Source organism: Garra rufa, chromosome 9 (assembly GCF_049309525.1).
Source record: "Garra rufa chromosome 9, GarRuf1.0, whole genome shotgun sequence".
Classification (NCBI taxonomy): domain Eukaryota; kingdom Metazoa; phylum Chordata; class Actinopteri; order Cypriniformes; family Cyprinidae; genus Garra; species Garra rufa.
Genome location: NC_133369.1, coordinates 49,754,155 through 49,778,759, shown reverse-complemented (window position 1 = coordinate 49,778,759; position 24,605 = coordinate 49,754,155).

Below are 24,605 nucleotides of genomic sequence, written 5' to 3'. Positions count from 1 at the left end.
AACAATTTAATACTGTAGTATTTGAGATGATCCTCCTCAGATATAGGCCATGCACGTTCAGGCAGACCCACGGTGTCCTCGGTACAGAGTATATAAATGTAATCGTCACTATGTTTGTTAACATGATCACCGAGCACTCTGTACCTCATACCTGGTGTCATACCATTCCATTCCCCTATGAACAGAGGTTCGTCGCCACCATCTTTTAGATCACGCCAAACAAAGTTGTAAAATAAACACCAGTCCTTTGCCGTGAAAAACAAGTCGGGGTCTTCACACGTGTCACACCTAAACCTTTCATCATTATCCACCGTGTTCAGTCTAACCGCCCGATTGGTTTTGTCAAAATTGTATCTGCAAACACGATCACCAGATAAATGGCACTCGTACTTAACATTCTCCAAAGGTTCGTGGAGGAAATCTGCCAGACATGGCCCATGTTTCATCTTCCTCGGTGCTAAAGTAAGATCATTCATAGCAAACTCAATGTTTCTCTCAGGTGTTTTAGGTAATCCAGCCTCGGCCATTGTTACAGAATAATTTTCGTTTTTTTTTTTTTCAATTCACAAAATCCTTGTTTGAATTTTTGTGCGTAGGTAAGGATAAACCAACCTCATCCTTTTTAAACCTTTGCGCCGGTCTCTGTTTTACTGCGTGTGTTAGGGGGGTGTTGTTGTGGGTGGGGTTTGTCCGCAGCGCCCGTAACTTCATTCTGAGTCAGACAGCGAGGAGAAAGGATGCATTGTCGCTAAACGGTGTAAGGTGTTTGATTCTTTTAATATATTCGCTAACTTTGTAACAAAAACTCTACCTAGTTTTTACATTGTAATGGTAGACTGTAACATAGATTTTTGTCAATCTTATGCTGTTGCTTAACGTATGCATCTGATATTTTGTAGTTTTTTAGATCAGTGTGAGATGCACAGGACTTTTCCTTGATCTTGTATCAGTAAAAAACTTTTTAAACGTTTTTAAAAGTTGTAATGCTTTAGACTACAACATAGGTTTTGTTTTACTTTAACACATGTATCAGTAAAAACTTTTTTAAAGTTTTGTTATTCTATAGCTTACAACATTTGGTTTATTTTACTTTAACACATGTATCAGTAACAAAACTCTACCTTTTAAAATTGTAATGCTACAAGATTTGTTTTATTTTACTTTAACTCTTTTATCACTAAAAAAAAACTATTTAAAAATTTAAACATTTTTAAAAAGGTTTAATGCTACAAACTACAACATAGATTTTGTTTTCACAGTTTTCTGGAAAATACAAACCTCTCTGTGTTTCTATTGTATATGTGAAGAAAAACACAACTTTAATAAAAACTACCCCTTAAGCCCTGTTTCCCAAACATATACACTATTTCACAATTAAAGTTGAAAAGCACATAGTTTTGAACAGTTTTCCATGGCCCCGTTTCAAATACACATCCCCCAAAAACAATAGGAAAACAACCATAAATTCCATTGAGTTGGTGGTCCGGATAAACAGATGTCCAGTTTTGGGAGGGGTAGGGGGTGTCCAAAAACAGGTGTCCAGTTGGGGAGGGGGGTGGAATTTTTATGACATGCAATCAATCAAACATCTTGACACATAGTGCCCTACTTCTCTCTCTGACATTTCAGGCTCTAACTTCAAAAATCATGCAAAACACTTCTAACACCTTCAGATATGTTTCTCTGTGTTGCAAAATAGGTTTTATTCATGCACAGACTGATATTTTAAAGTGGGACCAAGATTCAGCTTGCATTGCTTGAAGCAAGTTTGTTCTGCACTGAAACGCTGTTTTCTGACATTTCAGGCTCTAACTTCAAAAATCATGCAAAACACTTCTAACACCTTCAGATATGTTTCTCTGTGTTGCAAAATAGTTTTTATTCATGCACAGACTGATATTTTAAAGTGGGACCAAGATTCAGCTTGCATTGCTTGAAACAAGTTTGTTCTGCACTGAAACGCTGTTTTCTGACATTTCAGGCTCTAACTTCAAAAATCATGCAAAACACTTCTAACACCTTCAGATATGTTTCTCTGTGTTGCAAAATAGGTTTTATTCATGCACAGACTGCAATTTTAATTTGTGACCGAGATTCAGCTTGCATTGCTTGAAACAAGTTTGTTCTGCACTGAAACGCTGTTTTCTGACATTTCAGGCCCTAACTTCAAAAATCATGCAAAACACTTCTAACACCTTCAGATATGTTTCTCTGTGTTGCAAAATAGGTTTTATTCATGCACAGACTGTAATTTTAATTTGGGACCGACTTTCAGCTTGCATTGCTTGAAACAAGTTTGTTCTGCACTGAAACGCTGTTTCCTGACATTTCAGGCTCTAACTTCAAAAATCATGCAAAACACTTCTAACACCTTCAGATATGTTTCTCTGTGTTGCAAAATAGGTTTTATTCATGCACAGACTGATATTTTAAAGTGGGACCAAGATTCAGCTTGCATTGCTGGAACCAAGTTTGTTCTGCGCTGAAACGCTGTTTTCTGACATTTCAGGCTCTAACTTCAAAAATCATGTAAAACACTTCTAACACCTTCAGATATGTTTCTCTGTGTTGCAAAATAGGTTTTATTCATGCACAGACTGCAATTTTAATTTGTGACCAAGTTTCAGCTTGCATTGCTTGAAACAAGTTTGTTCTGCACTGAAACGCTGTTTCCTGACATTTCAGGCTCTAACTTCAAAAATCATGTAAAACACTTCTAACACCTTCAGATATGTTTCTCTGTGTTGCAAAATAGGTTTTATTCATGCACAGACTGCAATTTTAATTTGGGACCGAGTTTCAGCTTGCATTGCTTGAAACAAGTTTGTTCTGCACTGAAACGCTGTTTCCTGACATTTCAGGCTCTAACTTCAAAAATTATGCAAAACACTTCTAACACCTTCAGATATGTTTCTCTGTGTTGCAAAATAGGTTTTATTCATGCACAGACTGCAATTTTAATTTGGGACCGACTTTCAGCTTGCATTGCTTGAAACAAGTTTGTTCTGCACTGAAACGCTGGGTAACACTTTAGAATACTGTATCTTACTTACTGCAGAACTAATAAGGAATTATTGAAGAACTAACAGCTAACTATTCATTAACACTTGACTCATTACTGTTAACTACTAAAGAAGGTGTGTTAACTAATCAGTATGTAATACAATTTTGAGAATGTGTTAACAGGTAGCTAATCAATAACTAATGTATTCTGTCATACCTCCTGAAGAACTACTATTAATTATCTAGTAGTTAAGGTTCAAGAAAAATAACTATGAAGTAACTACTAATGAACAGTCATACACAACTAAACTGAGTTGTGACCCTTTCATATATAAATGTTATTAGCAGTAGTAGTAGTATGCAAATGCAATATTAATAAACGGAATAAACTTCACAGGTTTTGCCTGTGTATTGAATTGTCTTGTGGATGTTTTGTAAGAAATTCACTTAGCTTCTGATAGGAACCCAACTACCACTCCAGTGCCATGCGATAACTTACTGTAGTTTTTATATTTTGTATAAAGTACTGTGTCCTCAGCATATATCATACTAATTCAGTTCCTGTATGTAAGGCCAGGACTGAGCGAAAGTAAAAATACAGGTTACCCATTAGTAAATAGAATTAGAGTTGTCAAAAGAATTATCAAATAATTCTGCAGGACGTATTTCAAACCTGAAACAATAGGCCTATTCTAAAAGGAAAATATTGGGAACCCATTAGTAATTAATAAAGAATTATTAGATAATTCTGCAAGAATTATTTAGAACCTGAAACAGTATTCTAAAGTGAAAACAAAGGGAACTCATTAGTAATTAATAAATAATTATCAAATAGTTCTGCAAGACTCATTTCAAACCTGCAACAGTACACCTGTTCTTAAGCGCAAATATAGTCAACCCTTAAGTAATTAATGAAAAATGATCAGATAGTTATGCAGGAATTACTTAGAACCTGAAACAGTATTCTAAAGTGAAAACAAAGGGAACTCATTAGTAATTAATAAATAATTATCAAATAGTTCTGCAAGACTCATTTCAAACCTGCAACAATAGACCTGTTCTTAAGCGCAAATATAGTCAACCCTTAAGTAATTAATGAAAAATTATCAGATAATTACGCAGGAATTACTTAGAACCTGAAACAGTATTCTAAAGTGAAAACAAAGGGAACTCATTAGTAATTAATAAATAATTATCAAATAGTTCTGCAAGACTCATTTCAAACCTGCAACAGTACACCTGTTCTTAAGCGCAAATATAGTCAACCCTTAAGTAATTAATGAAGAATTATCAGATAATTACGCAGGAATTACTTAGAACCTGAAACAGTATTCTAAAGTGAAAACAATGGGAACTCATTAGTAATTAATAAATAATTTTCAAATAATTCTGCAAGACTTATTTCAAACCTGCAACAATAGGCCTGTTCTAAAGTAAAATTATAGTGAACCCTTTAGTAATTAATAAACAATTATCAGATAATTTCACAAGAGTATATTTCACTTTCATTATAGGCTAATAATTGACCGTAACAAAGTTACTACTGTAGTTGTCCTTTTACTCAAGTAGTTTTGAAAATGAATAGGCCTATTTATAATTGGACTAATATTAATAACTAATAACTGGAGTAATATTTTATTGTGGTATCTGTAATTTTACTCAAGTACTTGATTTGTGGGCCACAGCCCGATTATTATGGTGACTATTTGCATATAACTGTTCAGTAGTAGTTATTACATAGTTATGTTTTTTGAACCATAACTACTAGATAATTAATAGTAGTTCTTCAGGAGGTATGACAGAATACATTAGTTATTGATTAGCTACCTGTTACTTAACACATTCTCAAAATTGTATTACATACTTATTAGTTAGCACATCTTCCTTAGTACACTGTAAAAAACAACCTATAGAATCTACTCAATAAAATGGGGTAAACTGATGTAACAATTTGCACAGTTTGTTTGGGTAGATTCTATCCTATATATCTGAGTAAAGAATACCTGAATTGATCAGCTAAGACAAACTAAAAAAAGTAGGTAAAGTCTACACAGCAAAAAGCCCAGTATTAAATGAACTCTCCCAATAGTTTGAGTCCATATTCAAGAGTATTAAAATGAACACTGAAGCAGTGTTAGAGTTATTGAGGTAATTAAGTTATTCATTGAGTGGTGATTGACCATTATTAAAGACCTGTGTGATGTTAAAAAGCAGAATCGCCAAAAGGAGAAAATCTAATTTTGTAAGTCACCATTATAGTGGTCAGTGTTAGCATTAGTTTAGCTCTTTACCATTAACTTCTTAACATTAGGTTTTGTTTGGGTGCTCTAATTGAGTTATAACGGTCAGACAAACCAGGAGAAATTAGATTATGTGGTGTTGAACATGCTTTGACAAAGTCATAATGTAATGACCAGAATAACTGAGTTATATTTTATGTTATTTATGCTGGATTAATCAGAGTATTAATTTTGAAGCTTATTTTGACAAAAATATACACATATTTTAGATATAGACACACAGACATCAACAATCAGCATGAGAATCACAACAATGGTGACCATCAAAAACGTATGTTGTAGCCAATCAAAACTCATCCGTGTCTCCCATCATGCATTGCGGCATGAATAAATTATGAGCTGATTCTTTCCGTGATGTTTAGAGTTGATCTGTTTCTGAATATGCTGTTTGTCACCATTGTTGAGATTCATATGCTGATTCCTGATGTCAGTGTGTGCCTAAAAGAGCAATCTTTTAAAAAAATTTGATCAGAGGAGCTTGTAAAAATGCCAATAAAAAAAAAAGCTTTATTATTATTTTTTGCTGCTGTGAAACCCCAATGCAGTTGTAATAAACAAAGAATGTAGAACTGAAAGACTAGACTCTAAACGATTCCAGTGGCTCAAATTAAGCTTATTTTAAACCAGAATTATCACCACTGCATGACTTTTGCTCTTTAGCTTGTCTGGCTGGTTTAGCTAAACAGCTAAACAAAACTTAATGCTAAAAAGCTATAGGTCAAGAGCCCAACTAATGCTAACACTGACCACTATAATGGTGACATAAAAATGTTGGTGTCTTCAATCATTTTCAATCACCACTCAATGAATCACTTAATTACCTGATTAGCTTTGACACTGCTTCAGTGTTGATTTTAACACTCTGAGTATGGACTCAAATAAACTCCCGGGAGAGTTCATTTAATACTGCGCTTTTTGCTGTGTAGACTTTACCTACTTTTTTTTTTTCTTTTTCTTAGCTGATAAATTCAGATATTCTTTACTCAGATATATAGGATAGAATCTACCCAAACAAACTGTGTAAATTGTTACATCAGTTTACCCCATTTTATTGAGTGGATTCTTAAATTCAGGTATTATTTACTCAGATATATAGGATAGAATCTACCCAAACAAACTGTGTAAATTGTTACATCAGTTTACCCCATTTTATTGAGTAGATTCTTAAATTCAGGTATTCTTTACTCAGATATATAGGATAGAATCTACCCAAACAAACTGAGTGCAAATTGTTACATCAGTTTACCTCATTTTATTGAGTAGATTCTATAGGTTGTTTTTTACAGTGTAGTTAACAGTAATGAGTCAAGTGTTAATGAATAGTTAGCTGTTAGTTCTTCAATAATTCCTTATTAGTTCTGCAGTAAGTAAGATACAGTATTCTAAAGTGTTACCATCTCGGTCCCACTTTAAAATTGCAGTCTGTGCATGAATAAAACCTATTTTGCAACACAGAGAAACATATCTGAAGGTGTTAGAAGTGTTTTGCATGATTTTTGAAGTTAGACCCTGAAATGTCAGAAAACAGTGTTTCAGCGCAGAACAAAGTTGGTTCAGGCAATGCAAGCTGAATCTCGGTCCCACTTTAAATTTGCAGTCTGTGCATGATTAAAACCTATTTTGCAACACAGAGAAACATATCTGAAGGTGTTAGAAGTGTTTTGCATGATTTTTGAAGTTAGAGCCTGAAATTTCAGAAAACAGCGTTTCAGTGCAGAACAAACTTGGTTCCAGCAATGCAAGCTGATTCTCGGTCCCACTTTAAATTTGCAGTCTGTGCATGAATAAAACCTATTTTGCAACACAGAGAAACATATCTGAAGGTGTTAGAAGTGTTTTGCATGATTTTTGAAGTTAGAGCCTGAAATGTCAGAAAACTGCGTTTGAGTGCAGAACAAACTTGGTTCCAGCAATGCAAGCTGAATCTCGGTCCCACATTAAAATTGCAGTCTGTGCATGAATAAAACATATTTTGCAAAGCAGAGAAACATGTCTTAATGTGTTAGAAGTGTTTTGCATGATTTTTGAAGTTAGAGCCTGAAATGTCAGAAAATAGCGTTTCAGCGCAGAACAAAGTTGGTTCAGGCAATGCAAGCTGAATCTCGGTCCCACTTTAAATTTGCAGTCTGTGCATGAATAAAACCTATTTTGCAACACAGAGAAACATATCTGAAGGTGTTAGAAGTGTTTTGCATGATTTTTGAAGTTAGAGCCTGAAATGTCAGAAAACAGCGTTTCAGTGCAGAACAAACTTGTTTCAAGCAATGCAAGCTGAAACTCTGTCCCAAATTAAAATTGCTGTCTATGCATGAATAAAACCTATTTTGCAATGCAGAGAAACATGTCTTAAGGTGTTAGAAGTGTTTTGCATGATTTTTTAAGTTAGACCCTGAAATGTCAGAAAACAGCGTTTCAGTGCAGAACAAACTTGGTTCAAGCAATGCAAGCTGAATCTCGGTCCCACTTTAAATTTGCAGTCTGTGCATGAATAAAACCTATTTTGCAACACAGAGAAACATATCTGAAGGTGTTAGAAGTGTTTTGCATGATTTTTGAAGTTAGAGCCTGAAATGTCAGAAAACAGAGTTTCAGTGCAGAACAAAGTTGGTTCAGGCAATGCAAGCTGAATCTCGGTCCCACTTTAAATTTGCAGTCTGTGCATGAATAAAACCTATTTTGCAACACAGAGAAACATATCTGAAGGTGTTAGAAGTGTTTTGCATGATTTTTGAAGTTAGAACCTGAAATGTCAGAAAACGTACTCGGTTACTTTCGTAACCTCGGTTCCCTGAGATACGGGAACGAGTACTGCGTCGAAGACGCTTATGGGAAAAGCTCCTTTTTCTCCTGAGACTGAAGCATTTCAATAACGCAGTGTAACTGCACGGCCATTGGTTCGTGCAGTGATAAAAAGACGAACCAATGGCTCGGCAGCGGAGCTGCACGAGCCTATGGCGATGATTCGCGCCCGATCGCGCCAAAAGGGGCGGAGTATCTGGCTATATAAGCGTGCATTTAGCCATAGGATCTCAGGTACTTCGACTGAAGCGACGACTGAGTCGTGCAGCTACATAGCACGGCCAGCAACGCAGTACTCGTTCCCGTATCTCAGGGAACCGAGGTTACAAAAGTAACCGAGTACGTTCCCTTTCGATACTTTCACTCGTACTGCGTCGAAGACGCTTATGGGGAACCAGTACAATCCCGCCATTGCTATGGTAGAGGAACGACTGACACGGCCCTAGCACTGAAGGGCTAGTATGGGCCAATCTGTTTAATCAAGATAACGTGATAAACATCCGTTCCAGGGATTTAAGTGCAGTTTGGAGCTCCAACTGAGGCCAAAGCGTACCACATAACATTTATTACTGGTAACAGTTATCCCATTATGCAGAAAGCACCCGAGTCTGTAAGACCGGGACGTCCAGATTATAAAATCTAGCAAATGTGGACGGCGAGGCCCAGCCGGCCGCCGCACCAATTTCTGCTATGGAAACGCCACTAGACCAGGCCCAGGACGAGGCGATGCCTCTAGTCGAATGGGCTCTTACCCCCATGGGACATTGTAGGCCCAAAGAAGAGTAAGCCAGCATGATGGCTTCCACTATCCATTTGGATAACCTGTTTCGTGACCGAAGACCCCTTGGCGCAGCCACCGAAACACACAAACAGCTGTTCTGACTGCCTAAAGGAAGCAGAACGCTCTACATAACACCTCAATGCCCTAACGGGGCAGAGGGGATTAAAATCCTGGTATTGCTCCGAAGGAGGAAGAGCCAAGAGGGAAATAATTTGGTCTCTGAATGGCGTCGAGAGACTTTAGGTACATAACCACGTCTTGGCTTCAGGATGACTTTAGAGTCATTTAGCCCGAATTCCAAGCATATGGGGCTCACAAAGAGCGCCTGTAGTTCACCCATACGTTTGACTGATGCCAATGCTAAAAGCAGGGCAGTTTTCAGCGTTAGAGGGCAAAGGTCAGTGGACTGAAGCGGCTCAAAGGGAGGGCTTCTCAGAGCCCTCAGCACCGTGGGTAGGTCCCAAGAAGGGACTGTGATGGGGCGAAGGGGGGTTAAGCCTTCTTGACCCCTTCAAGAAACGAACGACCAGATCGTTCTTTCCCACAGATTGACCATTTATAAGGTAATGGAATGCCGCTATGGCTGTCACATAGACCTTGAGCGTGGAGGGAGATCTTCCCTTGTCCAATAGCTCCTGAAGGAAGGACAATATCACTGATATGTCGCATAAATTCGGATCTGCACCGCGGGTGGAACACCGGGCGGAAAAGACAGACCACTTAAGATCATAGAGCCGCCTTGTAGAGGGTGCTCTGGCTTGAGAGATAGTGCTCAAAACGGCCTCAGGGAGACTTGTAGGCTCCCGTTGAGAGACCATACGTGCAGCGCCCACAATTCCGGTGGGGGGTGCCATAGCGTTCTGTTTGCCTGCGTTAAGAGATCTCGTCTCAGTGGAATGGGCCACGGCGCTGTTGAAAGCAGCCGAGGAAGATCTGGAAACCAATGCTGGTTCTGCCAGAATGGGGCCACTAACAGGACTTTGAGCTTCTGCTCCCTGACTCGCCTTATGACCCGTGGTACCAGGGCAGTCGGGGGAAACGCATACAAAAGGAGATTGGGCCACTCTCGGGCCAATACATCCTGTTCCTTTGAAAAATAGATTGGGCAGTGATAATTGTCTTCTGAGGCGAAAAGATCTACTTGCGCCTTGCCGAAGACCGCCCATATTTCCTGAACCATTTGGGGGTGAAGCATCCACTCGTCTGAGGAGACGTTGCTCCGAGACAGCATGTCTGCTCCCTGGTTCAGCCTGCCTGGCACATGTGTTGCTCTCAACGAGCGGAAGTGCAGTTGAGCCCACTTTAGGAGATGTTTCACTAACGTGATAGATGTCTCGACGAAAGACCTCCCTGGTGATTTATGTAAGACACCACTGTCATACTGTCCGAGCGGACTAAGATGTGGTGTCCCTTTAAGACCGGCAGAAGGGTGTGGAGGCCTAAACACACTGCTAGCATTCCTAGGCAGTTGATGTGAAGGCGACTCTCTGCTTTCGACCATTGGTCGAATGCAGGCTGGCTGTCGCACAGTGACCCCCAACCTGAGTTGGAGGCATCTGTCGAGACCACTTTCCTTCTGAATACCATGTCTAGGGGAACGCCCTGTTCCATCCATTGAGAGTTCTTCCAAGGAATCAGAGCTGTGACACAGGCCTGATCTACCTTGATACGTAGGCGTCCTAGACGCCAGGCTTGAGGAGGAACCTTTGGTTTCAGCCAGAACTGCAGAGGGCGCATTTGAAGCAGGCCCAACTGAAGTACTGGGGATGCCGAGGCCATCAGGCCGAGCATCTTCTGAAAAGTCTTGAGAGGGCGAAGGGCTCCGACTTTGAAGGAGGCCGCGAGCCTGCAAATAGCCTGGGCTCGTTGCGGCGCAACTCCATTCGGGTTGAGTCGAAAACTGCTCCCAGGAATGAAATACGTTGGCTGGGAGACAGCACGCTCTTGGCAAAATTGACCCTGAGTCCTAGGCACACTAAGTGGCTGAGGATTATGGATCTGTGGTGTATTAGCTCGTCCTCAGACTGGGCCAGGATGAGCCAGTCGTCGAGGTAATTCGAGACGCGGATTCCCATCTGTCTCAGGGGGGAAAAGCGCTGCGTCCATGCACTTCGTAAACGTGCGGGGAGCTAAGGACAGTCCGAACAGAAGGACTGTATATTGATAAGCCAATACCTCGAAGGCGAATCTCAAGAATTGCCTGTGACGGGGGGCAATCTGGATATGGAAGTATGCATCTTTCAGATCCAGTGAGCAAAAGCAGTCCTCTGTGCATATCTGCGAGAGGATCTGCTTTAGCGTAAGCATTCTGAACGGCCGTCTCATGAGGGCGCGATTCAGACGTCTGAGGTCAAGGATGGGTCTTAGACTGCCATCCTTCTTTGGAACGAGGAAGAAACGGCTGTAGAAGCCTGACTCGCTCTGTGTTGGGGGAACCGTTTCTACGGCACCTTTACCAACAAATTCCTCACCTCCGTACGCAAAACTTCTACGTCTTTGCTGTGAACTGAGGTGGAGACCCCGCTGAAGCGTGGTGGTCTTCAAGCGAACTGACGTGTGTAACCTCGTTCTATTATGCCCAGAACCCACTAGACACTCCGGGGATGGCTTGCCAGGCCTCGGCCCGCGTGGCAAGGGGTTGCATTGGTTCGAGCAACTGACCGTTATGACAATGGCAGGTTGTGAGGACGCTGTCAGAAAGGGCCCAGGGGTCACAACATTTTCCACTGAGAAAACGAGCCGCCAGCGAGACATAACACTCATCGTCTCAACAAGCGCAGCCTCAGCGTGGGCATGGCCCAGACGCATCCAATTTGAAGCTGTCAGTAATGATCAGTGACAGCATTCTCATTTAATCCACCTAAAAGATCAAACCGCTCAAAAGAGGAGTAATGATGATCTTTGTATTAACATATAGGTAGTTTAAAACGCTGCGCACATCCTCTCAGTTCTGCTCGTAGCAGACGAGGGGAGGGGCGGGGCCGTCTTCATTGAGAAACGAGCCGCCAGCGAGACAGAACACTCATCGTCTCAACGAGCGCAGCCTCAGCGTGGGCGTGGCCAGGACGCATCCAAATTGAAGCTGTCAGTAATGATCACAGTGACAGCATTCTCCTTTAATCCACCTAAAAAGATCAAACCGCTCAAAAAGAGGAGTACTGATGATCTTTGTATAAACATAGGCAGTATAAAACGCTGCGCACATCCTCTCAGTTCTGCTCGTAGCAGACGAGGGGAGGGGCGGGGCCGTCTTCATTGAGAAATCGAGCTGTGAGCAAAGCAGATCCAGACATAAACACTCGCAGAGAGAGCTGTCTGTCTCAGAGCATGCAGCCTCAGCGTGGGTGTGGCCCAGGCGAGAGGCGCACTGAAATATGAAGCTGTCAGCAATATAGAATCATAGGTGACAGCGTTCTGCTCCGATTTGCTCAGAAGGATAGAGCCGCTCGATAAGGCGAGAGGCGCAGATCCTCACATAACACTGATCAAAAACTGCACAGAGTGACGAACGCGGGGCTTTGCCGGCGTTACGTCACTTAAGTCTGATCGCGCATTCACCGTTTCTTTCTCCGAGGTGACTGAGAGAAGAGAAACGTGAGAAGGGGGAGGCGGGGCGACTCCCGCGAGCGAACATGTCCATACTATTAATAATGAAAGCAGCTCGCCTCTGTGAGCGCGGCATAAGCGACGCATACACGAAAGCAAAGCCGTCAGTAATAGATGTAACAGTGCTTCGCTCTGATCTGCCTGGGAGGATTAAAGCCGCTCGTGTAACGAGTGCATCTGATCCTCAGGAGTAACACACGCTGGCAAATCAATAAAGCTCGCACAATATGTGTCGGCATGAGAATGCTCATGCATGATTGCTCAGCTCACAACTCGCTGCTGCTTCCTCCGAGATTACTGGGAGGAGAGAGACATGAGAGCTGGAGCGCCTTCTGCGAGCGGACCGGGCTTTCGTAGTGAACGCAGTCCGTCTCCCTAGCAACACACACACACAAACAAATGCGAGCTTGTCAGATCAAAGGCAACGGGAAGAGCGAGCATGCGGGCTCACTGCCGGCGTACGATCGTTCAAACCCTGTTGTTTAGTTCCCTGACTCCACTGTCTCTTTCTCCGAGCCTTGCTGAGAGATAAGAAACGGGAGAACGGGGTTAGCGAGCGAAAAGAGCGAGACTCAAACTGTCAGCGACAGCATTCCGTCTCAGTGAGCGGCACTCACTGCCCTTCTACATCGTGCAGAGCCCTGCACGAGCCACTCGCATCGCGACATTTGCAACAACGTCGCTAGAAAATTTGCTCTTTTAGAACTTACTTCTTAGAAATAAGCCCTTTTATACTCACCGGATGGCGGCAGGGGATCAGCTGGGACCGCTGCTGCTGCGACGCTGAAGGCGGCGGAGAAGCGGCTAATCAGACGAGCAGAGAGGGTCTCTCGTTCAGCTTGATCCGCTGCGAAGGCGTGTCAACGGCGAGTATCATCAAGTCTCGTAGATCAGCAAAGAAGTCGTCGCTGAAGGAGAAGGATCTGAGATCCTATGGCTAAATGCACGCTTATATAGCCAGATACTCCGCCCCTTTTGGCGCGATCGGGCGCGAATCATCGCCATAGGCTCGTGCAGCTCCGCTGCCGAGACATTGGTTCGTCTTTTTATCACTGCACGAACCAATGGCCGTGCAGTTACACTGCGTTATTGAAATGCTTCAGTCTCAGGAGAAAAAGGAGCTTTTCCCATAAGCGTCTTCGACGCAGTACGAGTGAAAGTATCGAAAGGGAACAGCGTTTCAGCGCAGAATAAAGTTGGTTCACGCAATGCAAGCTGAATCTCGGTTCCACTTTAAATTTGCAGTCTGTGCATGAATAAAACCTATTTTGCAACACAGAGAAACATATCTGAAGGTGTTAGAAGTGTTTTGCATGATTTTTGAAGTTAGACCCTGAAATGTCAGAAAACAGCGTTTCAGCGCAGAACAAAGTTGGTTCAGGCAATGCAAGCTGAATCTCAGTCCCACTTTAAATTTGCAGTCTGTGCATGAATAAAACCTATTTTGCAACACAGAGAAACATATCTGAAGGTGTTAGAAGTGTTTTGCATGATTTTTGAAGTTAGAGCCTGAAATGTCAGAAAACAGCGTTTCAGTGCAGAACAAACTTGGTTCAAGCAATGCAAGCTGAATCTCGGTCCCACTTTAAATTTGCAGTCTGTGCATGAATAAAACCTATTTTGCAACACAGAGAAACATATCTGAAGGTGTTAGAAGTGTTTTGCATGATTTTTGAAGTTAGACCCTGAAATGTCATAAAACAGCATTTCAGCGCAGAACAAAGTTGGTTCAGGCAATGCAAGCTGAATCTCGGTCCCACTTTAAATTTGCAGTCTGTGCATGATTAAAACCTATTTTGCAACACAGAGAAACATATCTGAAGGTGTTAGAAGTGTTTTGCATGATTTTTGAAGTTAGAGCCTGAAATTTCAGAAAACAGCGTTTCAGTGCAGAACAAACTTGGTTCCAGCAATGCAAGCTGATTCTCGGTCCCACTTTAAATTTGCAGTCTGTGCATGAATAAAACCTATTTTGCAACACAGAGAAACATATCTGAAGGTGTTAGAAGTGTTTTGCATGATTTTTGAAGTTAGAGCCTGAAATGTCAGAAAACTGCGTTTGAGTGCAGAACAAACTTGGTTCCAGCAATGCAAGCTGAATCTCGGTCCCACATTAAAATTGCAGTCTGTGCATGAATAAAACCTATTTTGCAAAGCAGAGAAACATGTCTTAATGTGTTAGAAGTGTTTTGCATGATTTTTGAAGTTAGAGCCTGAAATGTCAGAAAATAGCGTTTCAGCGCAGAACAAAGTTGGTTCAGGCAATGCAAGCTGAATCTCGGTCCCACTTTAAATTTGCAGTCTGTGCATGAATAAAACCTATTTTGCAACACAGAGAAACATATCTGAAGGTGTTAGAAGTGTTTTGCATGATTTTTGAAGTTAGAACCTGAAATGTCAGAAAACGGCTTTTCAGCACATAACAAACTTGGTTCAGGCAATGCAAGCTGAAACTCGGTCCAAAATTAAAATTGCAGTCTGTGCATGAATAAAACCTATTTTGCAACACAGAGAAACATATCTGAAGGTGTTAGAAGTGTTTTGCATGATTTTTGAAGTTAGAGCCTGAAATGTCAGAAAACGGCGTTGCAGCACATAACAAACTTGGTTCAGGCAATGCAAGCTGAAACTCAGCCCAAAATTAAAATTGCAATCTGTGCATGAATAAAACCTATTTTGCAACACAGAGAAACATATCTGAAGGTGTTAGAAGTGTTTTGCATGATTTTTGAAGTTAGAGCCTGAAATGTCAGAAAACAGCGTTTCAGCACTTAACAAACTTGGTTCTGGCAATGCAAGCTGAAACTCGGTCCAAAATTAAAATTGCAGTCTGTGCATGAATAAAACCTATTTTGAAACACAGAGAAACATATCTGAAGGTGTTAGAAGTGTTTTGCATGATTTTTGAAGTTAAAGCCTGAAATGTCAGAAAACGGCGTTTCAGCACTTAACAAACTTGGTTCTGGCAATGCAAGCTGAAACTTGGTCCAAAATTAAAATTGCAGTCTGTGCATGAATAAAACCTATTTTGCAATACAGAGAAACATATCTGAAGGTGTTAGAAGTGTTTTGCATGATTTTTGAAGTTAGAGCCTGAAATGTCAGAAAACGGCGTTTCAGCACATAACAAACTTGGTTCAGGCAATGCAAGCTGAAACTCGGCCCAAAATTAAAATTGCAGTCTGTGCATGAATAAAACCTATTTTGAAACACAGAGAAACATATCTGAAGGTGTTAGAAGTGTTTTGCATGATTTTTGAAGTTAAAGCCTGAAATGTCAGAAAACGGCGTTTCAGCACTTAACAAACTTGGTTCTGGCAATGCAAGCTGAAACTTGGTCCAAAATTAAAATTGCAGTCTGTGCATGAATAAAACCTATTTTGCAACACAGAGAAACATATCTGAAGGTGTTAGAAGTGTTTTGCATGATTTTTGAAGTTAGAGCCTGAAATGTCAGAAAACAGCGTTTCAGCACTTAACAAACTTGGTTCTGGCAATGCAAGCTGAAACTCGGTCCAAAATTAAAATTGCAGTCTGTGCATGAATAAAACCTATTTTGAAACACAGAGAAACATATCTGAAGGTGTTAGAAGTGTTTTGCATGATTTTTGAAGTTAAAGCCTGAAATGTCAGAAAACGGCGTTTCAGCACTTAACAAACTTGGTTCTGGCAATGCAAGCTGAAACTTGGTCCAAAATTAAAATTGCAGTCTGTGCATGAATAAAACCTATTTTGCAACACAGAGAAACATATCTGAAGGTGTTAGAAGTGTTTTGCATGATTTTTGAAGTTAGAGCCTGAAATGTCAGAAAACGGCGTTTCAGCACATAACAAACTTGATTCAGGCAATGCAAGCTGAAACTCGGCCCAAAATTAAAATTGCAGTCTGTGCATGAATAAAACCTATTTTGCAACACAGAGAAACATATCTGAAGGTGTTAGAAGTGATTTGCATGATTTTTGAAGTTGCAGCCTGAAATGTCAGAAAACAGCCTTTCAACGCAGAACAAACTTGGTTAAGGCAATGCAAGCTGAAACTCGGCCCAAAAGTAAAATTGCAGTCTGTGCATGAATAAAACCTATTTTGCAACACAGAGAAACATATCTGAAGGTGTTAGAAGTGTTTTGCATGATTTTTGAAGTTAGAGCCTGAAATGTCAGAAAACGGCGTTTCAGCACTTAACAAACTTGGTTCTCGCAATGCAAGCTGAAACTTGGTCCAAAATTAAAATTGCAGTCTGTGCATGAATAAAACTTATTTTGCAACACAGAGAAACATATCTGAAGGTGTTAAAAGTGTTTTGCATGATTTTTGAAGTTAGAGCCTGAAATGCCAGAAAACGGCGTTTCAGCACATAACAAACTTGGTTCAGGCAATGCAAGCTGAAACTCGGTCCAAAATTAAAATTGCAGTCTGTGCATGAATGAAACGTATTTTGCAACACACAGAAACATATCTGAAGGTGTTAGAAGTGTTTTGCATGATTTTTGAAGTTAGAGCCTGAAATGTCAGAAAACGGCATTTCAGCACATAACAAACTTGGTTCAGGCAATGCAAGCTGAAACTAGGCCCAAAATTAAAATTGCAAAATGTGCATGAATAAAACCTATTTTGCAACACAGAGAAACATATCTGAAGGTGTTAGAAGTGTTTTGCATGATTTTTGAAATTAGAGGCTGAAATGTCAGAAAACGGCGTTTCAGCACATAACAAACTTGGTTCAGGCAATGCAAGCTGAAACTCAGCCCAAAATTAAAATTGCAGTCTGTGCATGAATAAAACCTATTTTGCAACACAGAGAAACATATCTGAAGGTGTTAGAAGTGTTTTGCATGATTTTTGAAGTTGGAGCCTGAAATGTCAGAAAACAGCCTTTCAACGCAGAACAAACTTGGTTCAGGCAATGCAAGCTGAAACTCGGTCTAAAATTAAAATTGCAGTCTGTGCATGAATAAAACCTATTTTGCAATACAGAGAAACATATCTGAAGGTGTTAGAAGTGTTTTGCATGATTTTTGAAGTTAGAGCCTGAAATGTCAGAAAACGGCGTTTCAGCACTTAACAAACTTGGTTCAGGCAATGCAAGCTGAAACTCGGTCCAAAATTAAAATTGCAGTCTGTGCATGAATAAAACCTATTTTGCAATACAGAGAAACATATCTGAAGGTGTTAGAAGTGTTTTGCATGATTTTTGAAGTTAGAGCCTGAAATGTCAGAAAACGGCGTTTCAGCACATAACAAACTTGGTTCAGGCAATGCAAGCTGAAACTCGGCCCAAAATTAAAATTGCAGTCTGTGCATGAATAAAACCTATTTTGCAACACAGAGAAACATATCTGAAGGTGTTAGAAGTGTTTTGCATGATTTTTGAAGTTAGAGCCTGAAATGTCAGAAAACGGCGTTTCAGCACATAACAAACTTGGTTCTGGCAATGCAAGCTGAAACTTGGTCCAAAATTAAAATTGCAGTCTGTGCATGAATGAAACGTATTTTGCAACACACAGAAACATATCTGAAGGTGTTAGAAGTGTTTTGCATGATTTTTGAAGTTAGAGCCTGAAATGTCAGAAAACGGCGTTTCAGCACATAACAAACTTGGTTCAGGCAATGCAAGCTGAAACTAGGCCCAAAATTAAAATTGCAAAATGTGCATGAATAAAACCTATTTTGCAACACAGAGAAACATATCTGAAGGTGTTAGAAGTGTTTTGCATGATTTTTGAAGTTGGAGCCTGAAATGTCAGAAAACAGCCTTTCAACGCAGAACAAACTTGGTTCAGGCAATGCAAGCTGAAACTCGGTCTAAAATTAAAATTGCAGTCTGTGCATGAATAAAACCTATTTTGCAATACAGAGAAACATATCTGAAGGTGTTAGAAGTGTTTTGCATGATTTTTGAAGTTAGAGCCTGAAATGTCAGAAAACGGCGTTTCAGCACATAACAAACTTGGTTCAGGCAATGCAAGCTGAAACTCGGCCCAAAATTAAAATTGCAGTCTGTGCATGAATAAAACCTATTTTGCAACACAGAGAAACATATCTGAAGGTGTTAGAAGTGCTTTGCATCATTTTTGAAGTTAGAGCCTGAAATGTCAGAAAACGGCTTTTCAGCACATAACAAACTTGGTTCAGGCAATGCAAGCTGAAACTCTGTCTAAAATTAAAATTGCAGTCTGTGCATGAAAAAAAACCTATTTTGCAATACAGAGAAACATATCTGAAGGCGTTAGAAGTGTTTTGCATGATTTTTGAAGTTAGAGCCTGAAATGTCAGAAAACGGCGTTTCAGCACATAACAAACTTGGTTCAGGCAATGCAAGCTGAAACTCGGCCCAAAATTAAAATTGCAGTCTGTGCATGAATAAAACCTATTTTGCAACACAGAGAAACATATCTGAAGGTGTTAGAAGTGTTTTGCATGATTTTTGAAGTTAGAGCCTGAAATGTCAGAAAACGGCGTTTCAGCACATAACAAACTTGGTTCTGGCAATGCAAGCTGAAACTTGGTCCAAAATTAAAATTGCAGTCTGTGCATGAATGAAACGTATTTTGCAACACACAGAAACATATCTGAAGGTGTTAGAAGTGTTTTGCATGATTTTTGAAGTTAGAGCCTGAAATGTCAGAAAACGGCGTTTCAGCACATAACAAACTTGGTTCAGGCAATGCAAGCTGAAACTAGGCCCAAAATTAAAATTGCAAAATGTGCATGAATAAAACCTATTTTGCAACACAGAGAAACATATCTGAAGGTGTTAGAAGTGTTTTGCATGATTTTTGAAGTTGGAGCCTGAAATGTCAGAAAACAGCCTTTCAACGCAGAACAAACTTGGTTCAGGCAATGCAAGCTGAAACTCGGTCTAAAATTAAAATTGCAGTCTGTGCATGAATAAAACCTATTTTGCAATACAGAGAAACATTTCTGAAGGTGTTAGAAGTGTTTTGCATGATTTTTGAAGTTAGAGCCTGAAATGTCAGAAAACGGCGTTTCAGCACTTAACAAACTTGGTTCTGGCAATGCAAGCTGAAACTTGGTCCAAAATTAAAATTGCAGTCTGTGCATGAATAAAACCTATTTTGCAACACAGAGAAACATATCTGAAGGTGTTAGAAGTGTTTTGCATGATTTTTGAAGTTAGAGCCTGAAATGTCAGAAAACGGCGTTTCAGCACATAACAAACTTGGTTCAGGCAATGCAAGCTGAAACTCGGCCCAAAATTAAAATTGCAGTCTGTGCATGAATAAAACCTATTTTGCAACACAGAGAAACATATCTGAAGGTGTTAGAAGTGCTTTGCATGATTTTTGAAGTTAGAGCCTGAAATGTCAGAAAACGGCGTTTCAGCACATAACAAACTTGGTTCAGGCAATGCAAGCTGAAACTCGGCCCAAAATTAAAATTGCAAAATGTGCATGAATAAAACATATTTTGCAACACAGAGAAACATATCTGAAGGTGTTAGAAGTGTTTTGCATGATTTTTGAAGTTGCAGCCTGAAATGTCAGAAAACAGCCTTTCAACGCAGAACAAACTTGGTTAAGGCAATGCAAGCTGAAACTCGGCCCAAAAGTAAAATTGCAGTCTGTGCATGAATAAAACCTATTTTGCAACACAGAGAAACATATCTGAAGGTGTTAGAAGTGTTTTGCATGATTTTTGAAGTTAAAGCCTGAAATGTCAGAAAACGGCGTTTCAGCACTTAACAATCTTGGTTCTGGCAATGCAAGCTGAAACTTGGTCCAAAATTAAAATTGCAGTCTGTGCATGAATAAAACCTATTTTGCAACACAGAGAAACATATCTGAAGGTGTTAGAAGTGTTTTGCATGATTTTTGAAGTTAGAGCCTGAAATGTCAGAAAACAGCGTTTCAGCACTTAACAAACTTGGTTCTGGCAATGCAAGCTGAAACTCGGTCCAAAATTAAAATTGCAGTCTGTGCATGAATAAAACCTATTTTGCAACACAGAGAAACATATCTGAAGGTGTTAGAAGTGTTTTGCATGATTTTTGAAGTTAGAGCCTGAAATGTCAGAAAACGGCGTTTCAGCACATAACAAACTTGGTTCAGGCAATGCAAGCTGAAACTCGGCCCAAAATTAAAATTGCAGTGTGTGCATGAATAAAACCTATTTTGCAACACAGAGAAACATATCTGAAGGTGTTAGAAGTGTTTTGCATGATTTTTGAAGTTGCAGCCTGAAATGTCAGAAAACAACCTTTCAACGCAGAACAAACTTGGTTAAGGCAATGCAAGCTGAAACTCGGCCCAAAAGTAAAATTGCAGTCTGTGCATGAATAAAACCTATTTTGCAACACAGAGAAACATATCTGAAGGTGTTAGAAGTGTTTTGCATGATTTTTGAAGTTAGAGCCTGAAATGTCAGAAAACGGCGTTTCAGCACTTAACAAACTTGGTTCTGGCAATGCAAGCTGAAACTCGGTCCAAAATTAAAATTGCAGTCTGTGCATGAATAAAACCTATTTTGAAACACAGAGAAACATATCTGAAGGTGTTAGAAGTGTTTTGCATGATTTTTGAAGTTAAAGCCTGAAATGTCAGAAAACGGCGTTTCAGCACTTAACAAACTTGGTTCTGGCAATGCAAGCTGAAACTTGGTCCAAAATTAAAATTGCAGTCTGTGCATGAATAAAACCTATTTTGCAACACAGAGAAACATATCTGAAGGTGTTAGAAGTGTTTTGCATGATTTTTGAAGTTAGAGCCTGAAATGTCAGAAAACGGCGTTTCAGCACATAACAAACTTGGTTCAGGCAATGCAAGCTGAAACTCGGCCCAAAATTAAAATTGCAGTCTGTGCATGAATAAAACCTATTTTGCAACACAGAGAAACATATCTGAAGGTGTTAGAAGTGTTTTGCATGATTTTTGAAGTTGCAGCCTGAAATGTCAGAAAACAGCCTTTCAACGCAGAACAAACTTGGTTAAGGCAATGCAAGCTGAAACTCGGCCCAAAAGTAAAATTGCAGTCTGTGCATGAATAAAACCTATTTTGCAACACAGAGAAACATATCTGAAGGTGTTAGAAGTGTTTTGCATGATTTTTGAAGTTAGAGCCTGAAATGTCAGAAAACGGCGTTTCAGCACTTAACAAACTTGGTTCTCGCAATGCAAGCTGAAACTTGGTCCAAAATTAAAATTGCAGTCTGTGCATGAATAAAACTTATTTTGCAACACAGAGAAACATATCTGAAGGTGTTAAAAGTGTTTTGCATGATTTTTGAAGTTAGAGCCTGAAATGTCAGAAAACGGCGTTTCAGCACATAACAAACTTGGTTCAGGCAATGCAAGCTGAAACTCGGTCCAAAATTAAAATTGCAGTCTGTGCATGAATGAAACGTATTTTGCAACACACAGAAACATATCTGAAGGTGTTAGAAGTGTTTTGCATGATTTTTGAAGTTAGAGCCTGAAATGTCAGAAAACGGCATTTCAGCACATAACAAACTTGGTTCAGGCAATGCAAGCTGAAACTAGGCCCAAAATTAAAATTGCAAAATGTGCATGAATAAAACCTATTTTGCAACACAGAGAAACATATCTGAAGGTGTTAGAAGTGTTTTGCATGATTTTTGAAGTTAGAGGCTGAAATGTCAGAAAACGGCGTTTCAGCACATAACAAACTTGGTTCAGGCAATGCAAGCTGAAACTCAGCCCAAAATTAAAATTGCAGTCTGTGCATGAATAAAACCTATTTTGCAACACAGAGAAACATATCTGAAGGTGTTAGAAGTGTTTTGCATGATTTTTGAAGTTGGAGCCTGAAATGTCAGAAAACAGCCTTTCAACGCAGAACAAACTTGGTTCAGGCAATGCAAGCTGAAACTCGGTCTAAAATTAAAATTGCAGTCTGTGCATGAATAAAACCTATTTTGCAATACAGAGAAACATATCTGAAGGTGTTAGAAGTGTTTTGCATGATTTTTGAAGTTAGAGCCTGAAATGTCAGAAAACGGCGTTTCAGCACTTAACAAACTTGGTTCAGGCAATGCAAGCTGAAACTCGGTCCAAAATTAAAATTGCAGTCTGTGCATGAATAAAACCTATTTTGCAATACAGAGAAACATATCTGAAGGTGTTAGAAGTGTTTTGCATGATTTTTGAAGTTAGAGCCTGAAATGTCAGAAAACGGCGTTTCAGCACATAACAAACTTGGTTCAGGCAATGCAAGCTGAAACTCGGCCCAAAATTAAAATTGCAGTCTGTGCATGAATAAAACCTATTTTGCAACACAGAGAAACATATCTGAAGGTGTTAGAAGTGTTTTGCATGATTTTTGAAGTTAGAGCCTGAAATGTCAGAAAACGGCGTTTCAGCACATAACAAACTTGGTTCTGGCAATGCAAGCTGAAACTTGGTCCAAAATTAAAATTGCAGTCTGTGCATGAATGAAACGTATTTTGCAACACACAGAAACATATCTGAAGGTGTTAGAAGTGTTTTGCATGATTTTTGAAGTTAGAGCCTGAAATGTCAGAAAACGGCGTTTCAGCACATAACAAACTTGGTTCAGGCAATGCAAGCTGAAACTAGGCCCAAAATTAAAATTGCAAAATGTGCATGAATAAAACCTATTTTGCAACACAGAGAAACATATCTGAAGGTGTTAGAAGTGTTTTGCATGATTTTTGAAGTTAGAGGCTGAAATGTCAGAAAACGGCGTTTCAGCACATAACAAACTTGGTTCAGGCAATGCAAGCTGAAACTCAGCCCAGAATTAAAATTGCAGTCTGTGCATGAATAAAATCTATTTTGCAACACAGAGAAACATATCTGAAGGTGTTAGAAGTGTTTTGCATGATTTTTGAAGTTGGAGCCTGAAATGTCAGAAAACAGCCTTTCAACGCAGAACAAACTTGGTTCAGGCAATGCAAGCTGAAACTCGGTCTAAAATTAAAATTGCAGTCTGTGCATGAATAAAACCTATTTTGCAATACAGAGAAACATATCTGAAGGTGTTAGAAGTGTTTTGCATGATTTTTGAAGTTAGAGCCTGAAATGTCAGAAAACGGCGTTTCAGCACTTAACAAACTTGGTTCTGGCAATGCAAGCTGAGACTTGGTCCAAAATTAAAATTGCAGTCTGTGCATGAATAAAACCTATTTTGCAACACAGAGAAACATATCTGAAGGTGTTAGAAGTGTTTTGCATGATTTTTGAAGTTAGAGCCTGAAATGTCAGAAAACGGCGTTTCAGCACATAACAAACTTGGTTCAGGCAATGCAAGCTGAAACTCGGCCCAAAATTAAAATTGCAGTCTGTGCATGAATAAAACCTATTTTGCAACACAGAGAAACATATCTGAAGGTGTTAGAAGTGCTTTGCATGATTTTTGAAGTTAGAGCCTGAAATGTCAGAAAACGGCGTTTCAGCACATAACAAACTTGGTTCAGGCAATGCAAGCTGAAACTAGGCCCAAAATTAAAATTGCAAAATGTGCATGAATAAAACCTATTTTGCAACACAGAGAAACATATCTGAAGGTGTTAGAAGTGTTTTGCATGATTTTTGAAGTTGGAGCCTGAAATGTCAGAAAACAGCCTTTCAACGCAGAACAAACTTGGTTCAGGCAATGCAAGCTGAAACTCGGTCTAAAATTAAAATTGCAGTCTGTGCATGAATAAAACCTATTTTGCAATACAGAGAAACATTTCTGAAGGTGTTAGAAGTGTTTTGCATGATTTTTGAAGTTAGAGCCTGAAATGTCAGAAAACGGCGTTTCAGCACTTAACAAACTTGGTTCTGGCAATGCAAGCTGAAACTTGGTCCAAAATTAAAATTGCAGTCTGTGCATGAATAAAACCTATTTTGCAACACAGAGAAACATATCTGAAGGTGTTAGAAGTGTTTTGCATGATTTTTGAAGTTAGAGCCTGAAATGTCAGAAAACGGCGTTTCAGCACATAACAAACTTGGTTCAGGCAATGCAAGCTGAAACTCGGCCCAAAATTAAAATTGCAGTCTGTGCATGAATAAAACCTATTTTGCAACACAGAGAAACATATCTGAAGGTGTTAGAAGTGCTTTGCATGATTTTTGAAGTTAGAGCCTGAAATGTCAGAAAACGGCGTTTCAGCACATAACAAACTTGGTTC